We start from the raw sequence: 18,093 nt of genomic DNA, 5'->3' as shown, positions 1-18,093 counted from the left end.
CGAAACACGCACACAAGACGGGGTGAGGGGTGCAGACTGACGGGCGAGGTGGAAGACAGAGGTGGGAAGATGGGCGGTAAAGGTAGACAAAACAGAAGATGGCAGAAGACATGTGAGGTAGAGAAGACAAGGGAGAGACAAACAGATGTATGGGAGGTGTGATAAGTAAAGATGGGTGAGGTGGTGGGTAAGATGGCGTGGTGAGGTAGTAGACAGAAGATGGGCGGTAAAATAGCCAGAAGTGGGTGGTGAGGTAGAGGTGTAGACACAGGGTAGAAGATGGATGGGAGGGGTGGTAGACAAAGCAGAAGGGCGGTGAGGGGTGGAAGACAGGGTAGAAGATGGGTGAGGGGTGGTGAGACAACATAAACATGCTACAGGAATTGAGTGACGCAGAGGCCGACTGGCCCATACAGGCAGACGCCACCCATTCCAGCACGATGTGCCTAGCCAAGGTTTTGAAGCCCAGCGTTTTACTACTATAGTACTTGCAGTTTTATTTCACATAACACAACCAGCTGTTTACACTGAATTTATTTAACATGATGAAGATGCATATGAAGCCAGAAATATCACGTATTTTTAGCATTTTATTTTATTTACTTTTACTACCATGCTTTTAATGAATGTAAGTTTAAGTTTTTTTAAGTATGAAGAAGACAGGACATGATGGTTTTTCTTGTATTTCAAATGAATGGCGTCTATTTAAGCAATAAGTGACACCAGCCTGCATACTGATGTGTGGCTCAACCACGCGCCAGGTAAAGTTTCAAGATAACGCCAGCAGTCTGTTACTACACTCAGATATGCAACCAAGCTTGTTATGAATGCCACATTGAGCGCAAGCCAAGTCAGCAGCAATAAATACAACAGACACAAAACTGAGTATTTAAAAGGGTCATTTATGCTTTTAATGTTTGTATTTCTTATACTGCAGATGACAAGATATTTATTACAAGCCATTGAAATACTATGTAAGGTATTTATTTTGGTAAATAAAACATGTTTGAATGACATTTATTTTATTACTAGGCCTATATTTAAAGAAACAACAGATGATAATGAATATAACAAACAGCAGAAACAAGGACATGGACACGTACCAAAGCCTGATTTTACTCATTTATGCGATTTTTGAGCCACCAGTTACCATGACTTAATCATTTTAATACTGAAGCAGAGGCAGACATGGAAAAGAGGTACAGAAGAGGGAAGAAAGACAAGAGGGGTGGGACAGAAGATGGGGTGAGGGGTAGACAGGTAAAGAAGATGTATGTGAGGTAGACAAAGATGGGCAGAGGGGTAGACAGAAGATGGGGAGGTGAGGTGAGGGGTGCAGAAGATGGGTGAGGGGTGGTAGACAGGGTAGAAGGATGGCGGGAGGTGGGTAGACAAAGAAGATGGGCGGTGAGGGGGTAGACAGCCAGAAGATGGGGTGAGGTAGACAAAGAAGAAGATGGGTGAGGGGGAGACAGAGCAGAAGATGGGTGACAAAGCAGAAGATGGCGGTGAGGTAGAGACAAGCAGAAGATGGGGGGTGAGGGGAGGACAAGAAGATGTAAGATGGGGTGAGGTGGCAGACAAAGCAGAAGACAGGTAAGAAGATGGGGTAGAGAGGGTGATAGACAGGGTGAGGAGAGGGGTAGACAAAGAAGGAGATGGGTGAGGGGTAGACAGAAAGAAGATGGGCGGTGAGGGGTAGACAGGGGTAAAGATGGGGGTGAGGTAGTAGACAAAGCTAAGAAGATGCAGTGAGGTGGCAGACAAAGAAGATGGGCGGTGAGGGGTGGTAGACAGCAGGATGGATGGTGAGGGGAGAAGCAGATAATAAAGGTAGACAAAGCAGAGAAGATGGGTGAGGGTAAGAGACAGACAGAAGATGGGTTGGTAGACAGAAAGATGGGGTAGACAGAAGATGTGAGGTAGACAAAGGTGAGGTGGGAGACAAAAAGATGTATGTGAGGTGTGGACAGAAGACAAGTGAGAGGGTAAAAGAAGACAGAGACAAAGCAGAAGATGGGTGAGGTGGTAGACAAATAGAAGATGGCAAGAGGGGTAGACAAAGCAGAAGATGGGTGAGGGGTGGTAGAGAGTGGGTAGAAGATGGGCGGTGAGGTGGTAGACAAAGCAGAAGATGGGGAGAGGGTGGTAGACAGGGTAGAAGATGCATGTGAGGTAGACAAAGCAGAAGATGCAGGTGAGGGTGGCAAAGACAGAAGATGGGCAGAGGGTAGACAAAGCAAGAAGATGGGCAGAGGGTAGACAAACAGAAAGATGGGCGGTGAGGTGGTAGACAGGGTAGAAGATGGGGTGAGGTAGACAAAGATAGGCGGTGAGGGGTGGCAGACAAAGCAGAAGATGATGGTGAGGGGTGGTAGACAAAGCAGAAGGTTGGTGAGGGACAAAGAAGACAGTGAGTGTGGTAGACAGCAGAAGATGGGTGAGGGGTAGACAAAGCAGAAGATAGGGTGAGGTGGTAGACAAAGCAGAAGATGGGCGGTGAGGTGGTAGACAGCAAAGAAGATGTGGGTAGGGGTGGTAGACAAAGCAGAGAAGATGGTGAGGGAAGACAAAGCAGAAGATGGGTGAGGGGTAGACAAAGCAGAAGATGGGCGGTGAGGGTGGTAGACAAAGCAGAAGATGGACGGTGAGGGTGCAGGTGGCAGTGCAGAGGGCAGACAAAGCAGAAGATGGGCGGGAGGGGTGGTAGACAGTAAAAGATGGGTGAGGTAGTAGATGAGAAGATGGGTGAGGTAGAGAGGTAACACAGGGGAGGGGAAGACAAAGCGAAGATGGGTGAGGTAGACAAAGAAGATGTATGTGAGGTGGTAAAGCAGAAGATGGGTGAGGGGTGGTAGACAAAGCAGAAGATGGCGGTGAGGGTGGTAGACAGGGAAGAAGATGGATGGTGAGGGGTAGACAAAGAAGATGGGCGGTGAGGTGGTAGACAGGGTAAAAGATGCATGGTGAGGGGTAGACAAAGCAGAAGATGGACGGTGAGGGGTAGACAGGGAGAGAAGATGGATGGTGTGGTAGAGACAAAGAAGATGGTATGAGGGTGGCAGACAAGAAGATGGCAGAGGGCAGACAGGCAGAAGATGGGCGGTGAGGTGGTAGACAGGGTAGAAGATGAGCAGAGGCACAGAAAATGGAGTGGTGAGGGGTGGTAGACAAACAGAAGATGGGTGAGGGGTGGTAGACAGCAGATGGGCGGTGAGGGGTGGTAGACAAAAGATGGCGGTGAGGTGGTAGACAAAGCAGAAGATGGGCGGTGAGGGGTGGTAGACAAAGCAGAAGATGGGCAGAGGGGTAGACAAAGCAGAAGATGGGCGGAGGGGTGGTAGAGAGGGTAGAAGATGGTGGGTGAGGTTGGTAGACAAAGCAGAAGATGGGCGGTGAGGGGTGGTAGACAAACAGAAGATGGCGGTGAGGGTAGACAAAACAGAAGATGGGCAGGAGGGGTGAGACAGGCAGAAGATGCATGCAGAGGTGGAGACAAAGCAAGGCTGATGGACTGGTGAGGCACAAAGCAAGATGGGCGTGAGGCAGACAGGGCAAAGACATGGTGAGGGGTAGACAGCAGAAGATGGGTAAGAGGGGTAGACAGAAGAGAAGGGGTGAGGTAGACAAAGAGATGATGGTGAGGTGGTAGACAAAGATGTAAGAGACAAGAAGATGGGCGTGAGGGTGGGTAGACAAAGCAGAAGATGAGGGTAGACAAACAGAAGATGGGGCAGTGAGGGGTAGACAGGGTAGAAGATGGGGAGGGGTGGTAGACAAAGCAGAAGATGGAGGTGAGGGGTAGACAGATGAAGATGTGCGGTGAGGTGGGAGACAGGGCAGAAGATGGCGGTGAGGGGTAGACAAAACAGAAGATGCACAGAGGGTAGACAGGCAGAAGATGGGCGGTGAGGGTGGTAGACAAAGCAAAGGGCGGTGGGAGGGGTGGTAGACAAAGCAGAAGAGGTGAGGTAGACAAGCAGAAGATGGCGGTGAGGGGTGGTAGACAAAGCAGAAGATGGATGGTGAGGGTAGACAAAGCAGAGAAGATGGGTGAGGGGTGGTAGACAAGCAGAAGATGGCGTTGAGGGGTGGTAGACAAAGCAGAAGATGGGCGGTGAGGTGGTAGAAGATGGGCAAGAGGTAGACAAGCAGAAGACAAGGTGAGGTAGAGAGGTAGAAGACATGGTGAGGTGGTGACAAAGAAGATAAGGCAGAGGTAGACAGGTGGAAGATGCAAGGTGAGGGGTGAGAGACAAACAGAAGATGGATGGTGAGGTGGCATGAGAAGATGGGCGGTGAGGGAGAAGATGGGCAGACAAAGCAGATGGATGGTGAGGTAGACAGAAGACAAGGTGGTAGACAAAGCAGAAGATGATGGTGAGGTAGACAAAGCAAAGACAAGAGGGGTGAGACAGAAGAAGATAAGGTGAGAGAAGATGGGTAGACAGAGCAGAAGAGGTAGACAAAGAAGATGGGCAGAGCAGAAGATGGGCGGTGAGGTGGTAGACAAAGCAGAAGATGGGCGGTGAGGGGTGGAAGACAGGGTAGAAGATGGGCAGAGGTGGTGTAGACAAAGCAGAAGATGGGCGGTGGGAGGTAGACAGGCAGAAGATGAGCGTGAGGGGTGGCAGACAGAAAGATGATGGTGAGGGGTGGTAGACATGCTGGAAGATGGCGGTGAGGGTGGTAGACAGAGGGTAGACAGGCAGAGGTAGACAAAGCAGAAGATGGGAGGTGAAGAAGGGTAGAAGATGGGGTGAGGTGAAGATGGGTGTGAGGGGTGGTAGACAGGCAGAAGATGGGGAGGGGTAGAAGATGAGGTAGACAGCAATGGGGTAGACAGGAAGATGGGCGGTGAGGTAGGGCAGAAGACAGGTGAGGTGGTAGACAGGTAGAAGATGAGCGGTGAGGTGGTAGACAGAAGATGGCGGTGAGGTGGTAGACAGGGTAGAAGATGGGCGGTGAGGGTAGAGACAAGCAGAAGATGATGGTGAGGGGTGGTAGAGGAGGTGGCAGAAGATGGCGGTGGAGGGGTGCAGAGAGAGGTGCATGGGTGAGGGTGGCAGACAGACGGATGGGCAGAGGGTGGGTAGACAGAAGATGGCGGTGAGGTGGTAGACAAAGCAGATGATGTAAGATGGCAAGAGAGGCAGAAGATAAGGTGAGGTAGACAAAGCAGAAGGATGGGCGTGTAGACAGGCAGAAGATGGGCGGTGAGGTAGAGAGGTAGAAGATGGGGGGTAGTAGACAGGGTAGAAGATGGGCGGTGAGGTAGACAAAGCAGAAGACATGGTGAGGTGGGTAAAACAGAAGATGGCGGTGAGGTGGCAGAGATGCATGGTGAGGGGTGGTAGACAAAGCAAGAGGATGGTGAGGGTGGTAGGACAGAAGAAGATGGTGAGGGGTGTAGACAAGCAAGAAGATGGGGGGTGGAGGGCAGAGACAAACAGAGGGCGAGGATGGCAGACAAAAGAAGATGGGTGAGTGGCAGACAGGTGAGGGGTGGCAGACAAAGAAGATGGCGGTGAGGGGTAGACAAAGAAGGATGGGTGAGGTAGACAAGGAGAAGGACGAGGTGGTAGAAGATGGGTGAGGGGGACAGGTAGAAGATGGCGGTGAGGGGTAGACAGGGCAGAAGATGGAAGGTGAGGTGGGTAGACAAAGCAGAAGATGGGCGGTGAGGTAGACAGGTAGAAGATGGGCAGAGGAAGGTAGAAGATGGGGTAGACAAAGCAGAAGATGGGCGTGAGGGGTGGTAGACAGAGTAGAAGATGGCGGTGAGGGGTGGTAGACAGAGCAGAAGATGGCGGGTGAGGTGGCAGAAGATGGGCAGAGGCAGAGACAGACGATGCAGAGGTGGGTAGACAAAGATGATGCAGAGGTGGTAGACAGGAGAAGATGGGGGTGAGGGTAGACAAAGAAGATGGCGGTGAGGTAGACAAAGCAGGAAGATGGGCGGTGAGGTAGAGACAAAGAAGATGGGGTGGGTAGACAGCAGAAGATGGGGGGAGGGGTAGGACAAAGCAGAAGATGTAAGGGATGGGGTGGGTGACAAAGCAGAAGATGGACGGTGAGGGGTGGGTAGACAGGGCAGAAGATGGGCGGTGAGGGGTAGACAAAAGATGGTGGTGAGGTGAAGCAGAAGATGGGCGGTGAGGGGTGGTAGACAAAGCAGAAGATGGCGGTGAGGGTGGTAGACAGCAAGATGGATGTAGAGTGGGTGGCAGAGAGGTGGCAGAAGACGCATAGAGGTGGGCAGAGGGTAGAAGACACAGAGGGTGGTAGACAAAGAAGATGGGGTGAGGGGTGGTAGACAAAGCAGAAGATGGGCAGAGAGGGTATAGAAGACGGTGAGGGGTAGACAAAGGAGAAGATGGGTGGTGAGGGGTAGACAAAGCAGAAGATGGGCGGTGAGGTGGTAGACAAAGCAGAAGATGGGTGGTGAGGGGTAGACAAAGCAGAAGATGGGCAGAGGGGTGGTAGACAGACAGAAGATGGCGGAGGGGTGGTAGACAGAGTAGAAGATTGCAGAGGGTGGTAGACAAAGCAGAATATTGGCGGTGAGGGTGCTAGACTAACTGAATAAAAAAAATCTTTTGGATTTTGCAGTGTAGTATCACTACAGCAGCTCTTCCATCTAGGGGTCCGTGTGCAGTAATTAATTACCAGTCATGTTAAAATACAGAACTTTATCCAAAATTTTATCTTTAGCAATTGGAAAATCACATTAAATACTGCAAATAAAGAAAACAATTCTTAGTTACGCAGTTAGATGTGTACAAAACTGGATAATTCCATAATATTTTATGTGGATGCATATCATGCAGTACAATGCTAAAACTATATGACCCTCCCCCCACACACACACATACACATCCTTGACCACCGAAGGGTCAAGTCGTACCTGGCGCTCCTCTCGGAGCAGCCAGGTCAACTGTTAAGTTGGCCCATACCAACCCCTCCTGACCCATCCTCCCGGGATATCAAGCAAGTTCTCGCCAGAAGTTACAATTTCATTTAGGAAAGAGAAGAGAGACCAGTGTTAAACAGAGGTGAACAGTGGTGAACAGTGCTTAAGTCAGTGAGAACAACTCAACAGCAACAGTCGTACCCAAGTTAACCTTCACAGTGATGTCCCAGGTACCAGTGATAACGACCTGTGAGACCCATTAACAACTAGGGTGGTAATCCGTCTACGATAGGAAGGCCTAAGACCAAACCTCACTCATATAACACCATCTGTGGGGAATTACTACACCACTGTCCTCATCACACCATCCGTGAGAAGTACTACACCACGTGGGGTCCCTCACAACACCATCTGTGAGGAGTTACTACACCAGAGGCCCTCATAACACCATCTGTGGGGTAATTACTCACCACGTGAGGTCCTCATAACACCATCTGTGAGATGGTACTACACACGTGAGGTCCCTCATAACACCATCTGCGAGGTTACTAAACCACGTGAGGCCCTCATAACACCATCTGCGAGAATTGCTACACCACGCTAGGTCCCTCACAGAACTACTACACCACGTGAGTTCCTCCTAACACCATCTGGGAGGAGTTACTACACTACGAGTTTGCTGTTCAACACCTACATTAATCTGTATGTTCACTGAATGTTCCTACCTCTCTCTAATGAAGGCTTTGTTAAACCACCAATGTATGTAAGTCATTTATGTCCAATGTATTTTCAGCCTTCGGGGCAGAATTTTCAATAAACCGTTAATTATTTATATATTTATTTATTACATACACACACACACACACACACACAATGAAACTCCTCAAGGGAGTTCTCCCCAGGCTTGCTAAACCCTATGCTCCATCATCAATAGCTTCTCTCAGTCAAGCCAGATGCCCAGCTGACTGGAAGACCTCTTATGTATCACCAGTGCCCAAGTCAGCCACCACAATCCTTAAATCAGCTACGACCTGTGCAATCACCCCAATACCCAGCCTAATCTGTGAAAAGTTTTGTGTTCGACTGGGCCTTTGTTGATATTGCAGGAGTCGTAGACCTCAGCAATTTGGCAACATGAAAACTTCCTCCACCACTCACTGTCTTGTCAGCTTTCTCGATTACATATACCGCCATCTCGAAACGAAAAAACGTCTGTAGCTGTCGCCCTCATTGATTTCACTAAAGCGTTCGACCTAGTCGACCACAATATAATCATCAACAAAGCTATTGACCTCCAGGCTGGAGAATCTTATACCATACTTACAGACTTCCGCAGTGACCGACGCCAAGCTTGTACGCTTCCGAGGGGCTGTCTCCACCTTTCAGTCACTCACCTGTGGCGTCCCCAAGGCACCAAGATGGGACCCTCTGCTTCATATGCTCATCAATGATGCCCTAAGAGAAACCCCTGCTCGCTGGAAATATGTCGACGACTCACCATTGGGATCAGCGTCAGCAATTCTGCTCCCAACTATACCGCCCTTCGATTTATTGGACAGTCTCCAAAACTGGGCCACCAACAACCACGTCACCATCAACCATACCAAGACCATGGTTATGCATCAACCTCTCCTCCGACATTGTCCCACCTCCTTCCATTACTCTGGGGTCCGGAACACACTCCAGGTTGTAGATTCCACAGAAGCTCCTCTAGCGTCTAGACAACAAACTAAATTGGAAACCACACGTCAGTGAAGTTATAAATCCTCCAGTTTCCGTCTCCACCTCCCGCAGACTCAAGTCCTGAGTTCCTGCACAGGCTCCTCAGTGTTTACACAACATTCATACTTCCCAAGCTCACCTATGCCTCCCCCTGGTCTTCCTCCTAATGCCACACAACGTAAACACCTAGAAAAAGTGCAAAAGGGCATGCAAGATTATTCTCTCCTTCCTACTCCACATATCAAGAAGCGCTCAACACACTGACCCTTTCGACTCTCACTGACCATCACCACGACCTCATCTGCAAATTTGGTAGAAGCTTCACACCATCCGACACCGGCTCCTACTACCACCTGAGATCCCTAGTCAGAATTGCTGTTCGACACCACAACCGCAGCCAGCCCATACGTGCACGGACTGTCCTATAAGAACAGCCCAGTCCCAACCATTGTAAAATTATCAATAACTTGTAATAAATCAGGCTTTTCCCCATCTAGTTATTATATATCTTATTTGTGTCACTTATGTTACTTGTATATTATTTGTAATTCGTAACCCATTCCCCAAATATGTAACTGTATATTTTCAGCCTTCTGGCTGCCAAGCTATTTCAATAAACCGTTAATTATTTATTATTATTATTATTACACACATATATATATATATATATTTATATATATATATATATATATATATATATATATATATATATATATATATATATATATATATATATATATATATATATATATGCAAGTAAATCACTGTAGGTGCGCGTGATCTAGGTATATGCTTGTAGTGGATGTCTCCTCTACAAACTAACTGCGTAGCTGCACACCACCTGCTATCACATTCCAATGTGCCGCCTTCCCTAGCAACCAACCAGATGTTACCGTATCTTAGCAACGAAACTAGTCACCGGCTACTTCTCGGGTTTTCCCACCATGACTCATAGCGGCTGCTTCGGGGTATATAAGCTCTGTCTCTCCCTTGAGATTCATTCTGACCATTCTTCCTGAACAAGCAACATCTCCTCCAGCAAGCTCCACGCTGTTAACATTTCATTCAACCAGGAGGCCAGCAACAGGCAACACCTTCTCTAACGAAGCTCCTGCACATCTCCCTCCTTCAACACGATACTCCCGAACGTCTTCTACTGAGCTGCTCCCCACCACACGGCATCTCCAGCACCAGACTGTCTATCATATAACTTATATATATTATATAAGAAAACCACATTAGAGTTTCCTTCCATCCTGAGTGCTAGACAACTTTAATATCTCGATACCCCTACAATGATTCGATACCCCTACATGCTCATAACCACAGGGAAAGAAGAAAACAAGAAGTACTTCTCCTTAGTCTGTACTCACCCCTGAAGATGTGAATTACACGAAAGCGCTTGGGAACTTCGTGTTTTCTTCTTTCCTTGTGGTTATCAGCATATATATATATATATATATATATATATATATATATATATATATATATATATATATATATATATATATATATATATATATATATATATATATATATATATATATATATATATATATTTGTGTGTGTGTCATAATATCATTAAAATTTATATTCAAATTTATCTGTTCCTCTGGTTATTATCAGTTTCTCTTGGATCCTGTCTTTATACTCGTCACGTCGTTATCTAGTAAGGTCTTGACACGTATCAGAATATGACGTAAGAATTCCTGTCATACTGTGTATGACAACTAACATGAATTTGATATTCATGTTAAAGGCAGAGGGCGTACGGCAACTGTAACAAGACTTTGCATTCATGATACATAGTATTGAGGAGAAGTATAACATATAGAAGAAAATTAACACAGAAAGGGGTCTAATGAATCACTTGCCATTTATATTAAAAGTAATTAGGAAAGTTCAACTGGGAGAAATTTACACACAATATGTCTCACTCAAGCGCATGCGCTCTGCACTATCCGGGACTTTTCCCTCATCAATGAAACTGTTCGAGTACTCACTGTAAACAATTATAACATCAATATAAAGGAAGTGTAATGCAACAAATCATTTATTATTACATTTTATGTAATATTTATTGGTATAAAATTAAATGAGAAACATTTTGATATATAATATTGTACAAAGTTGCCTCCATGCACAATTATTGACTTTGGAGGAATACTTCAAACATTCAATGCCTCACAATGTTTTGGAAGTTCCTATTAAAATCATTTATTCGTATGTTTAGTTTATAAATTTCACTATAATGGTAATAAATAAATTCAATTTATTTCCATTAATATATTTTTTGTTGGTTGGGTAGTTGAGCAATGCTTGTGATCCGTCAGTTAGCGAAAACATGGCGGTGCAAGGTGATGCAGGAACTAAAGATGAAATTAAAACTCAGTTCACCACTATAGAAGGAGTGTACAGACTGTTGCCACTGTCTGAATATAGTAGACCTAACAGAGTAGCCTATAATAACAGTGGAGGAAGTGGAACCATCCCCCCTGTGAGAGTGTCATTCGTTAGTTTACCAGACTCGAGTGGGAATGTTAGTTCGATAAACGGTGATAGAACCAAAATATGTTTTAATTATGGCAGAGAACTATTTGTATATACGTATAGAGGAATTAAAAAGGTATGTATTGGTGTGTGAAGTTAATGTGGCACGTGTGAAGGTGTATAGATGCGTTAGTGGTGTTTGGTCATTTACTGAGTGTTGAGACCTGTGGTATCACCAAGGGCCTGGGAGGTCAATGTCATAGTGTCACTGACATCTCATGGCCTGACACTGGTGGGCTGGGGCGAGGGCATTGCTCGGCTAGGACTGGCTCCGTGGCACTGCCCTCACCACCAGGGCCAGAGAGCTGTGCAGGTGTCACCCCCCCCCACACACCTCGCCCACTCCAAGCACCACTAACAACTTCTATCTTAATGAAGGTCTTATTCTTATCTCCAGGTCTTTTTTTATTTATTAATTTAGTAGGAATAGTATTTGACAGTTATAGGTTGTGAAGAGAAATGTACAATGGGAAAATTTAACATAACCAAAGTGGGTGTGTCAGAGAGCTACCTGATGTACTGTACTGTACTGTACCCACTAACAGGACAGGATCAGTAGTGTTTAAGTTTAACTTGACACTTTATGATGGGGTATTCACTGTTATTTTTGTTGTGATTCAGAGAAGAAAATACAAGATTGAAAACCATCATCATTTCAGGTGTTGTTGTGCAAAGTAATGGACCTAGAGTTCACATTTCCCTTAAATTTAAGCACAAAAATATGATAAAGCAGTTGAGCTGAGGGCTACCACTTTATTTATTGCAATCTTTGACAAGTTCTTGACTGACATGCACGAGTAAGTGTGCAGGACGTTTACCACCTTATTGACTTGGCAAGTTTTTGATGAGTTTTCTTGAGATATTTGTTTGAACACATAGGATACAATTACATACTGGACAGTATCTATATTTGAAAACACACCAAATGGTATTGTAAACAGCAAATGAGGTAGCTAACTGCTGATGATATAACAAGTTCACTTTTATTAAAAAATTGGCAGTAGTTACAGGATTTGTCTGGTCACAGGCCTTTACTTATTTCTACTAGTATCTAGCATATATTGATAATGTTGATCTTAGGTTTCTGAATTCTTTTACCTTCAAACCTAACCAAACCAAGTTTGTAAGTGACTTGAATTCAGTAATTTAGGTCATCAGCAACGACCAATCAGAATGAGTGCCAGACAAATAGCAGAAATAACTAAAGGTGCTCTATGTTGAGTGTGCCCATTTCGTCACCAACCCATTTCATCACATTTTTTTACCCATTTCGTCACGACTTTTTTTACCCATTTCGTCACCACTTTTTTTTATTCATTTCATCACCGCATTAATTCCCATCATCATTTCAAGGGCTTTGGACCTTCATTATTTATTCTCTGAAGCAGTGAAGATGTAATGGCTGGTTTACTATCTATGTGTACATACATTGGATCATGCAAGCATCTCACTAAAACAATTAAATACTAAAATGAAGCAAAAATAAAAACATTGTTAATATGCCTGCAATCATCTCACCTAAACAATATGGCTTGATGGCTTGGAACACTTTTGCATAGTCTTCCTGACTTTTTTCACTCATTAAAACATTGGCCAGGGGCACTTGTTTTGCATGGTCTTGTGATTTAAGGAAGGCACGTATGTACAGTAACTGATAAAATGGTTTTTGTGCTATTTTAGATGTTCCATCTATATGCCACTGTCTTGCAGAACTTAAAAGGAAGCTGATTATCAGTAGCCATGACTATGTGGCATGCAGTAGTCTGGTGGTCATCATTACATATCTGTATATCTGTTCTAATGAAGTCAGGTGGCAGGCTGTCAGACATGAGTTCAAAGTTGAGCTGAGTTGTGTGGTGTGGTCTTTGAGCTTGGCGATGTCTGTTACCTTGTTTGACAATGCTGCTTGGTTTAGGCAACTGGTGGGCGTTAGTTTGGCACTGTTTGTAGCTAGTTAATTTCTCTTCAACAATTTGAGCAGCCGAGGTGAAGTTGTCATGTGCACATTGCTCTTTGACAGCTACAGATACTTTTGTTGTAGCAAGTGTAGCAAGAAGGCCTGGTGTTCCAGGGTGGTTGTGAGCATGTAGACCTGGCCTAGATGTTGTCCCTTGCTGAATTACACTTGCTGGACACTTGTTATTCATCTGGCAGATGCTGCAAGTCCAGTACATTACAGACACATTTTCTTTTCTTACTGTTTAAGTGTAACCATTAGAGCTGTGCAACCGTAGCTTCCCACAGTTTGTACCAGTGGGAACAACTTCCCAAATAAGTGGTTGATCATCTGGAAGGTTTTCTGGGATCGGCTCATCTTGAAGAGAAGTTTCTTTTACTGGGGTGTCTAGTTCAAAAGGAAAATTAACTGAATGAATTGTCAGCACTAGTAGACGACTCATCCAAGGGGGAGGTCAACAGCAGTAGAAGAAGATTCATTCAAGGGGAGGTCAACAGTAGCAGGGCATTCTGGACAGTGCCAGGCAAATGATCAACCTTCCTTTAAATGTTTGCCTATTTGCCTGTACATATCCTGGGTGATGGTTGTGCCACACTTCCTGTGTCTCCAGTGATGGCAGTAATCACAGGAGAGAGCCTGCTGCTGTGATTGCACTTCCTTGCCACATCCAGAACAAAACTGATACAGCTTGTAGAAGCCATGCTGAGTTGAAGGGCAAGCTTGGTGTTGTCAGTGGCAGTGCTCAGTAGCTAGTGTGCTTCTTACAAGTGTTAAAATCGCCCATATCCACTTTGGTAAGGTTGGCCAGTTAGTCACGTGACAATTTCAACCAGTCTTTCTAAAATGCAATTAAAATGCACAATTAGATATGTGTTTGCTAGTAGTAGTCACCAATACCTGTATTTTGTTCTTTTACCAATATTTTAATCATTTTCTTTATTTTTTTCTTTATTAAATACAGTAATTAATATTAATGTATATATAATAATAACAATAATTCTCGAGTTATCTGTAATTATGTGTAATTTCTATTCATGTAAAATAATAACTTACAATTTGTCACTCTAATACCGGCTACTGTTTCATCACCAGACCGTTAGTAGTGATGAAACGGATTTGATATTGGTAACAAAATGTTTTTTTTTTTTTTGGTGACCAACCGGGTTGGTGATGAACTGGCTTGGTGACGAAATGGGGTGTAGCCCTGTACATGACCGGACAGATATCCACTTCCTAAAAAGTTTGAAGACATTAATGCACACATTGCCAAATCTAGTTTAGAAGTTATTTATACAGACAGCAAAACTCCTCAGTGAGAGTGGAGCTTGAAATCCTGAGTAGGATCCATCAACCTGATATGATAGGTGCAGGAAACTTACATGAAACTGGGAGTCTCAATCCAGAAGAATGATTTTAAGTTGATGGCTATGATTCACATATGAACTTGTCCAAGACAACATTAAAGATGGGTGTGGTTATTTATTCTAGAAAGGACTGTAGAGCCAGTCAGGTGAGGGTGCAAGGGAAAGTTGTTTTTGAAAAATCAGAGTTTTATAAAATTCAGGATTGGGGAAAAACATTGTTTATTTATCTATTTTTAACCCCAAACCTGTAGGTTTTATTAATTTTTTTAATGCTATTTTTTCAGGTTATAAAAATTTAAAGAGAAGCTAGATTTAAATTTGATTGAATTCTGTTCCAAGTACCAGTACATTTATTTTTATTTTTCCAATAAATTATAATTTATTAAAAAAGACTTATGGTTGTAAATTTATAAAGTTTGATATTTTACCCTAACAATAAATTTTGTCGCGTAACATAGACAATTATTTATATGCAGTACAGTACAGTAAAACCTTCTTAATCCAGACTAATTGGGGGAAATCCAGTCCATATTAAGCTAATTTTCGGATAAAGTGATTTCTGGAGGGGGTTTGTTTGATCTGGAAAAGTATGGAGTACCGGTAAGTGAGAAAAATCTGGATGACAATCCAGATTGCCATCTGGTGCACATGAACGCTACCCCCAGCCACTTTGTTTACATACCAATCTCGCTGCTACAGCCATTGTGTGTGCATCTCATAACTTCTGTAGATTACAGGGTACTGTATTTGTGAAATAATGGACGAATTACCATGGCTTTCATGGTAAAAAGAAAACTTCAAAAGGAAGTCATAACTGGGCCAGAAAGGAGTTTAGATTGAAGGGCAAGCTAGCAGTTCTAGAATATCATGAGAAAGGTGTGTGTGCAATTTTTTTTTTTTTTTACGTAACTATGGCCGTTTTCCTTTGAAAAACAACAAATCTTGAGGAAACTGAATTTGTCTCCAATTATTACCTGGAAGCATAACTGGGGGCTCTGTCCCCCAGACCCCCAATTTCTAACTTTGCCAAAAATAACTCTACCAATGATAACCTAACCTAACCTTACCAATCACAACCTAACCTAACCTAACTTTACAATTCAGAGGGGCTGGGACGATGCCATCTTCAGTCGATAACTTTCCCCGCTGACAAAAACTGACTTCCATAACAAAAATCACTTTTAGGTATTAATCATTTCCACAATTTTGGTTTCAGTTGCCTCAATATTTGTTGCTTTTCAATGGAAAACGATCATAGTAATGTAAAAAAATAAATGTATTTTTGCCTTTGTGTTCCCAACTCTTGAAGTGGAAAATACACATTTTGGGGGCATTAAAAAAGGAAGAATAAAGACTACAGTATCTCCATTGTATAAGTATCAAATATTGAGCAAAATGACACCAAAATTGTCTGCCAAACTAGCAAGAGTCAAGCTCCAAATATTAGCCCTCTTAGTACTTCTTTAAGAGATGCATCGCCACCAATAACGAACAGGACACAGTAATGTGCTGTATGCTATACAGTATATACTGGTTCAGTTACCATAGTTGGTGTAATGAAAGTCAACTTATAACATGTTGGCCTTTATTCAACAAAGAAAACTACAGTACAGTAGGCCCTTCAAATTCACGGGGGTTAGGTTCTTAAAATGGCCACGAATCACCAAATCCGCGAATATCATTTGCTTACCAGGGGAGGGGGGGTACATTTTTACTTGTGTACAAAGAAATGTATACAGTATAGTCTTGGTTTACGCGGTCAATTAAACCTGTGGAGCTCCGCGTAAAACGAGAAACGCGTAAACGAAATAACAACATATGGGATTAATTGAAATAGAGACTGGGCCGAGCCCCAGACTACCCTTTTTCCGACACAATAGTATGTTGTAGTAAAAATTACATCTTAATTTTATGATGGTATGCACACGCAATTAATATTTAAGGGAAATATCAATAATATTAGGTTTTTTAACACTTACGTTAGTAGAAGAGGTGGCTGGGCACACGGGGATGGGGGGTTGGTTCCGAGGCAGATTATTGGCCCTCACCTGTATCACCTGTATCACTATCCACCACAGAGGCTTGAAGGGCCTCTTTGTCAAACCCCTCAAAGTCCATATCCTCACTATCATTATCACTGACTTAGGCTGGCTGTGGCGGGTGAAGAACTCGGTAATGTTTTGTTGACTGGGCGACCTAGCGCGCACCCTGCCTGTGCCGCTTCCCGCGTAAATGATGGAATGTACCGCGTAACTAATAATTGCCGGTCTGGCCAGGTGCCGCGTAAATGACCAACCGCGTAAATCGAGACTATACTGTATTCCCTTTGTGTTTGCCCTCAGGACAATTATTTCTTTTATACTTGTATTGTATATGTGTGTGTGTGTGTGTAGACACTACACACAAAACATGCAAATAAATAATAATGGCAAAATCCTTTCACAAATAATCAGAAACAAATGTACAGTGGTCCCTCGGTTAACGAACACAATTCGTTCCAGAAGGTTGTTCGTTAACCAAAAATTTCGTCAACCGAAACCATTGTTTCAATGGGATTTTGGGTAATTGGTTCCAGCTCACCGAAAATTACATACAAACTAAAAATAAATGCAGTAAAGTACACCTACTTTGAGGTGTGCATGTAGAAGGCTCCTGGTTGATGATGATGATGATGGGAATTAGATTGGGGGTGGAGGAGAAGGGAGAAGAGAAGGCATTGGGGTGGAAGAGAAGTCGCCCCATGCCGCCATTTCACCCATAAAATTTTAGTTCACTTGGTGTAATTCAAGATTATTTTCTTTAAATCAACACTGCATTATATATTGTCAATATGTAAAATAAACTTCAGAATGACCAATAATTGTACTGTAAAAACGTAAAAATAGTTTATGCTCAAGAGAGTCTCAAGCAAGAAGCTTCCTCCACTGAGCAGGGACACACACTGACGACAATTTGGGTGTGTTGAGTGGCTGTTTGGCGTGCTAAAAATTAGTTCCTTGTACTTCAAATATGTTAAATAATTGTTAAAATGACTAAAAACTTTAATATAAGACTTGGAAAACTAATGAATAGTACAACCTTCTTCATATTTACTCAAATGGTAACGAATTTTAGCCCTAAAACTTATTACTGTATTGGTGGACTAATACTACAGCTGGTGAGCAAGCGAAAACATGTTAGGAAAAATTCGTAAGGAATTCGTTAACCGAAATTTTTCATGAACCGAAGTGAAGAGTCTTATGGAAGGTAATTCGTTAACCGAGGCGTTCGTTAACCGAGGGATCACTGTACACTGTAGGGTGACAATAAAAAGTGAAAGTTTTTATTTTTAGATGGCCATTTGTCCAATACTGCGTACCCATGAAAAAAGAACACAGGCGAAATCCTGGGTCATTTGGACAATATTTAGAGGTGGCTCAAGCCATTTGAAGTTAACACTACTGAAATTATTATTGATTTTTTCTAATTTCTTTATTTATGAACCGATTACTATGAAACTTTGCAGGTATATGTAGAATGCAAATTCAAACTAAAGTTGTTCCTAACATTTTTTCTAAAAATGAGTAATGAGTATTTTGGCTGGTGCA

The sequence above is a fragment of the Homarus americanus genome, unplaced genomic scaffold (assembly GCF_018991925.1).
Source record: "Homarus americanus isolate GMGI-L3 unplaced genomic scaffold, GMGI_Hamer_2.0 scaffold51476, whole genome shotgun sequence".
In the NCBI taxonomy this organism is placed as follows: Eukaryota; Metazoa; Arthropoda; class Malacostraca; order Decapoda; family Nephropidae; genus Homarus; species Homarus americanus.
This window is presented reverse-complemented; position numbering follows the sequence as displayed.